Raw genomic sequence first — 6,839 nt, forward strand, 5'->3', positions numbered from 1 at the left:
ACTGTATTTCATTAATAACAGCTGCTTCTATTTAAATAATAAATGCAAATTTTCTTTTGGTGTGAGTCCAAGTTCAGACACTACTCTTTCAATTTGTAATAGTCCCGTGAGAGTTGGAAAATGAAGTCATGAAGATCAATTGCAGAGTTCTCAAATAAAAATGAGAAAGATTGAAAGGGAAAACATAAGATTAAGAGAGAAATGTGTTTAAAGAAAATGATCTGGACACGTCTTCTGATTTGCAGTCACCATTCAAGGTCTGCCTTTTTCTCCAGGTCTTTACCCCTCACCTACAAACAGGGCATCATTTTAGCTTGATGTACATTCTTTTCTTTTCTTTTGTTTTCTTTTGTTTTCTTTTCTTTTCTTCACTCAGCTGGCTGAAACTTCTATCAAATTTTTCAGTTCTCTCTCTCCTCCTTGCTCTTTCTAAACCCTCTGGAACACGCCCTTTGTATTTCAGATTTGTAGAGAAAGGCAGCCCAAGTAACAATTGGCTTTACTTTCCAGTGATTTTTCTTTAAAACATTTTTCTTTCTTATTTTTGAAATAAAATTAGCATCAATCTGCCTAGAATTTAAATTCCAACTTGGTAAAAGGCAGTATGATAGAGTTGAGTATGAGAACTCCATCTAGGTAATATTGTCTTTTCCTTGAAGCTGTACTGTCACTGACTAGATATAAATGGTCTATGAGCAGAAAATCCACATCTTTTAATTAACTTTTATTAACTGTTGTTCAATTTTTATTTTCATTGTAAGATGAAAACTAATCCTGATAAGCTTATTGAAGATGTTTCAGCATTCCAAAATCTAGTATTCATTGAATCACAAACTGAGAAATGTATGTACACGTGAAATTCTAAAATATTTTCTTCTACCAAGTCAGTGTCTCTTACCTTTGAATATTTCTTAGTTTCCTGGATCAGTTTTTAAATAAGAACAGTGTTTGACATTTAAAACCATCAGGAGATTCAAATAGAAAAAGATATTCTTATATATGTGTGTGTATAATAGTGTTTGTGTTTGTGTGTGTGTGTGTGTGTGTGTGTGTGTGTGTGTGTGTGAATAAATTGATTTTCCTCAAAGTTGAGAGATTTGAAGGTCACAGAGGAAGTAGGGAATTAGAGATGAAGCCACGGGCTAATGAAAACTGAAAAACAATGTGAAGATTTTTTTTTCCAGAAATTTTCTGCCATTTGTTGTGCCATCTGTAATGGTCTGCTAAAGCTGCCATGACAAAGAGACACACAGACTGTGTGGCTTACAGAGAGAAATTCATTTTCCCTGAATTCTAGAAGCTAAAGTCCATGATTAGAGTTTTGAGTGGATTGATTTCTTGGAGGCTGTCTCACATGTGTCTGTGTCTGACTTTCCCTCTCTGTGTATTTGTGTACAAATCCCTTCTTTTTATAAAGACACCAGTCAAACTGGGTTTGGCATAATGCTAATGACCTCATATTAACTTAAATACTATAAATATTCCGTCTCTAAGTGCAGTCATATCTTACAGGCATATAAGGTTAAATTTTTTCAACATGAAAATTTGGGGTTGAAGGACACAATTTACCATATAACACCATAACTGCCAAATTTTAGAAGTAAAATAATACCTTTAATGCTACAATCTCAGCATAAAAATACCTTAATTTCTCCTTTTCTTTATAGCATTTATCTGATAAACATGTTTATTTTATAATGTTTGTTATATCCTGGTTTATAAATGGATATTATATGAATATCATATTATTTCACATCTTCCAATTGTATCCACATCTAACAATTTTCCATTTTTTGGTAAATGAAATTGACATGATTAAATAGAATTCATTTAACTATAGATACATATATATACAAACATATGTATATATGTGTATATATATGTACCACAGCCCTTATCTACATGATTGACTCTAATAACCCTGTGATATCAAAGTCTGTGGTTAAGTTCCTTATAAAAAAACAGCTAATATTTTTATATAACTATGTAGCCCCTTGTATATTTTGTATCATCTCTAAATCATTATAATAAATAATAATATATAAATGCTATGTAAGTATTTGTCATTCTATAATACTTAGGGAATAAATGACAAAGGAATCATTCTGTACATATTCAGGAGAGATTGAACATTTTCTTGATATTTTTGATCTGTGGTTTGTTGGAGTGGAAAACTATGAACAAAGAGGACTGAAAGAGAGAAAGAGAGCGAGCCTGCCTCAGAGGCACTGCAGGTTTGACTACTGTGTCACATGTGTGTTGGTAGGTGACAGAGAGGAGAAAAGCTATGTCAACACTCAGTGCTCTGACCTATGAACATCTAAATGATTAATAGCCTAATATTTTCTGGGGGAAAAAAAGCCTGATATGACCACTAGCCTTGTCCCACATAGGCCTGTGAAGGGTGGGAGTTGGGGGGCAGACCTTGTTGGAGATGACCCCTGCCTGGCTGCCCACTCTCCCTATCTATTCAATATAATATTTGAAGTTCTAGCTAGAGCAATAAGACAGCTAAAGGAGATCAAGGGGATATAAATTGTAAAGGAAGAGGTCAAAGTATCACTATCTGTGGATGAATAAATAGTATACATAAGCAAGCCCAAAATTCTACCAGAGAACTTCTGCAGCTGTTAAATACCTTCAGCAAAGTGAGTGGATACAAAACTAACAAAAAATTCAGTAGTCCTCCATTACACAAACAATAAATGGAATGAGAAAAAAATCAGGGAAACAACGCCCTTCACAATAGCCACAAATAATATAAAATATCTTTGTGAAACTCTAACCAAACAAGTAAAATATGTATATGACAAAAACTAAGTCAGTGAAGAAAAAAATTAAGGAAACTATCAGAAGATGGAAACCTCATGGGCTGGTAGGATGATCATAGTAAAACTGGCCATTTTACCAAAAACAATCTATAAATTTAAGGCAATTCTCATCAAAATTCCAACATAGTTCTTTACAGACGTTGAAAAAACAAGTCTCAACTTCATATGGTAAAAACAAAAAACCCAGGACACCTAAAGCAATCCTTTAAAGACCTTCTTGAGGTATTACCACCTCTGATTTCAATACTGAAAGGTATTGGGATAGAAACAGACAGGCTGATAAACAGTTGAATCAAACACTCAAAAATAAAGCCTCACACTTACAGACACTTGATTTTTCACAAAGAAGCCAAAACCATACAATGGAAAAGGGAGAACATCCTCCAAAAAATGGTGCTTGTCTAAGTAGGTATCTGCATATAAAAGAATTCAAATAGATCTATACTTATCACCCTACACAAAACTCAAGTCCAAATGAATCAAAGACATCAACAAAAAAACCTAGATACACTAAATCTAATAGAAGATAAAGTGAGATGTACAGAAGAAAATTTCCTCAACAGAATACTAATGGCTCAGGTTCTAAGACCAATAATTGATAAATAGGACCTCAGGATACTGAAAAGCATCCTCAGAGGGCACTTTCTAGAGGACAAAACCACAGCCTACAGACTGGGAAAACATCTGCACTAGCCATACATCCAATGCAGGGTTAATATCTAATATCTAAAGATATAAATAACTCAAAGTCTTAGACAACAATAAACTAAGTAACCCAATTTTAAAATAGGGTACAGAGCTAGAGAGTTCTCAACAGAGGAACTTCGAATGGCCTAGAAGCACTTAAAGAAATCTTCAGTATCCATTCTCATCAGGGCAGTGCAAAAAACAACCCTGAGATTCTACCTTACACTTATCACAATGGCTAAGATCAAAAACTCAAGGGACACCATATACTGGCAAGGATGTAGAGCAAGGGGAATTCACCTTATTTGATTGTTGGGGCGGGGGGACAAACTTGTACTACCACTCTGGAAATCAATTTGACAGTTTCTCAGAAAATTGGGGATAATTCTACCTGAAGACCCATCTATATCATTCCTGGACATATACCCAAAGGATGCTCCACCATACAACAAGGACTTGTGCTCCACTATGTTCATAGCAGCTTTATTCATAATAGCCAGAAACTGGAAACAACCCAGATATCCCTTAACAAAAGAATTCATACAGAAAATATGGTTCATTTACACAATGGTATACTGCTCAGCTATTCAAAACAAAGACAATGTGAATTTTGCAGGCAAATAGATGGAACTAGAAATATCATCCTGAGTGAGGTATCCCAGACCCAAAAGGACATGCCTGGTAAGTACTCACATATAAGTGGATATTAGTCATAAAGTACAGGATACCCATGATACACTCCAGAGACCCAAAGAAGCGAAACAAGAATGAAGGCCTCAAGAGAGGATACTTGAATCTCACGTAGAAAATGGAATAAAATAGTCATAGGAGGCAGATGGAGAGAAGGGACAGGATGGGAAAAGGGATGGGGAGAGGAATGTAGGATGCATGATCAGGTTTCAGGAGAGATATGAGAGAGGGCTAGAGGGCCAGAGGGCCAGGAAAATGAAAAGAAATTAGCAGCTGGCAGAGGTACAAGGCATCTCTAGGAAATACCACAAACCTGGGTGTAGGATCCGAGAACTCTAATGGGCAATCTTCTCTAAAACTCCTACCTGCGGGGATATTGAACCTGAAGTGACCATCTCCTCTAGCCAGGCAGGACCCTCAGTGGAGAGATAAGGATACCAACCCACTCACAAGATTTTTGATCCAAAATTTTCCTGTCTGTGAGAAATGTAGAGACAAAGATGGAGCATAGAATTAGAGAATGGCCAACCAATAACTGCCCCAACTTGTAACCTGTCCCATAGGCAAGCACTAATCCCTGACACTATTAATGATACTCTGTTATACTTGCAGACAGGAGCCTAGCATAACTGTCTTTTCAGAGGTTCCACCCTGCAGCTGACTGAAACAGATGCAGACACTCACAGCCAAACTTTTAATGGAACTCCCACAGGGGAATCTTATGGAAGAGTTAGGAGAAGGACTGAGGACCCCAGAGAGGATAGGAACTCCTCCACAAGAAGACCAACAGACTCAACTAATCTAGACCCACAGGGACTCTCAGAGATTGAACCACCAACCAAAGAGCATACATTGGCTGGACTAAGCACACACACATACACCCACCTCTACACGTATGTAGCAGAAGTGCAGCTCAATCTTCATGTGGGTCCCGAAAAACTGAAATGGGTCCCATCCCTAAATCTGTTGCCTGTCTGTATATCTTGTTCCCTTAACTGGGTTGCCTTGTCTGGCCTCAGTGGGAGAAGATGCACATAGCTCTGAAAAGATTTGATGTTCCAGGGTCTGGGGATACCCAGGGAGTACCTCCATCCTCTCAGCAGAGAAGAGAAGGGAAATGGAAAGACAGACTGTTTAAGGTAGATTCCAGGAGGGGCAGTGATTGGGATGTAAAGAGAATGAATGAATGAATGAATGAATGAATGAATGAATGAATGAATGAACGAACAAACAAAGTTACCTTGTAGAGATGATTTCAAATACAGATTACTGATATACTCTGAAGTTCTGGGTGAAGAAAAGAAAAGTCCATTAATAGCCAAAACATGAATGTATATAATCCATTTTACATGTCAGTATCTGATGTTGGTTTAGAAAGTCATGTCAAAATACCATTTCAGCTAAAACTTGTACATTTCAATAGCTATAAATGATTCTATATAGAAGATCCAAGTTACTAAGCCTTGGTAAATACAAAAAACCAAGAGCGGTTTATATATTAAACAACACAAGGATCATCCTTAAGTTTAATGTTCCTTAAAATGCCATTGCATCTTAGATTATAGAAGCAGAAAAACATTCATCAATAATATAATCATGAGAGTGATGATTTCCATGTGGTTAATTAAAATAATAATAATAATCCCCAAAAAATCTAATACCTAGAAATACAAAGACATAAAAATATGATTCTCAACAGAAGTAAGCTGTTTCTGTCTGTATATTCTGTTTAATTCAAAATCATTTATTGTCAGATGAGCAGCTAGTGCTCTAGACAAAGTACATTTTTCTGTTAACGTGGCATATTTCTTGAAATTATTATAGCAAAATGAATATCCTTGAGAGATGCCCTGAGATTTAAGCCACATACAACTGAAGCAATTCTTTGTGAATGGAAGGTCTTATTTAAATGGATTTCTGACTACACTTTTGGCAGTGCACCACACTTTGAAGAATCACAAGAGATAACCACTGTAAGGAGGAATATATGCTGAACTACATATGAAAGGAAGGCCACGAAAAGACAAGGCAAAGCAGTGGATTACTAGAAAGGAAATATCACTGTGCACAGATTTGCTACATGTAGAATTGATTTCCTCAGACCTTGGGAGTCTTGAGTTGCATGCCAAATTTCAATCATATGTTATAGAAATGACTGTCAATCAAAGTGACAGGTACAAACCCTCAGAAAAGCTAAAATTGCAACCAGGACATCTATGTAAAAGCATAGATATATCTTAATTGAGAGAGAGAGGAAGAAGGAGAGAGAGAGGAAGAAGAAGAGGGAGAGGAAAATGGAGAGGGAGAGGGGGAGGGAGAGGGAGGGGGAGAGGGAAGGGAAAGGGAGAGGGGGAGGGAGAGGGAGAGGGGGAGGGGGAGGGAGAGGGAGAGATATTCCTTAAAAGAGGAGGAGGCTGCATATGCCATTAGATATATATGTAATAGTTTGAGCATTCTGTGTCCAAAAGTACAAATTCCCTGAGCCATGCACTTTGGCCTGAATGTCATACAGCAGGCTCACTGACCAAGTATCTAGTCAAACATTGCCCTCGTTAGACCTGCCACAGGAAGAAAATGTATAGCTCACCAAACACAATTTTTAGATCCTTTCAAAAATTCAAGTCTCCATGT

General features: G+C 36.9%; 1 non-coding gene across 1 annotated transcript; it reads left to right on the plus strand.

Moving 5' to 3' along the window:
* Nucleotides 1–2,213: 2,213 nt before the first annotated feature.
* Nucleotides 2,214–2,344, plus strand: LOC114611328. The gene has a single exon (XR_003709822.1). It is a non-coding gene; the product is annotated as a small nucleolar RNA SNORA17 (small nucleolar RNA).
* The last annotated feature ends 4,495 nt before the right edge of the window (nucleotides 2,345–6,839 follow it).

This window comes from Grammomys surdaster, unplaced genomic scaffold (genome assembly GCF_004785775.1).
Source record: "Grammomys surdaster isolate TR1022 unplaced genomic scaffold, NIH_TR_1.0 126091, whole genome shotgun sequence".
In the NCBI taxonomy this organism is placed as follows: Eukaryota; Metazoa; Chordata; class Mammalia; order Rodentia; family Muridae; genus Grammomys; species Grammomys surdaster.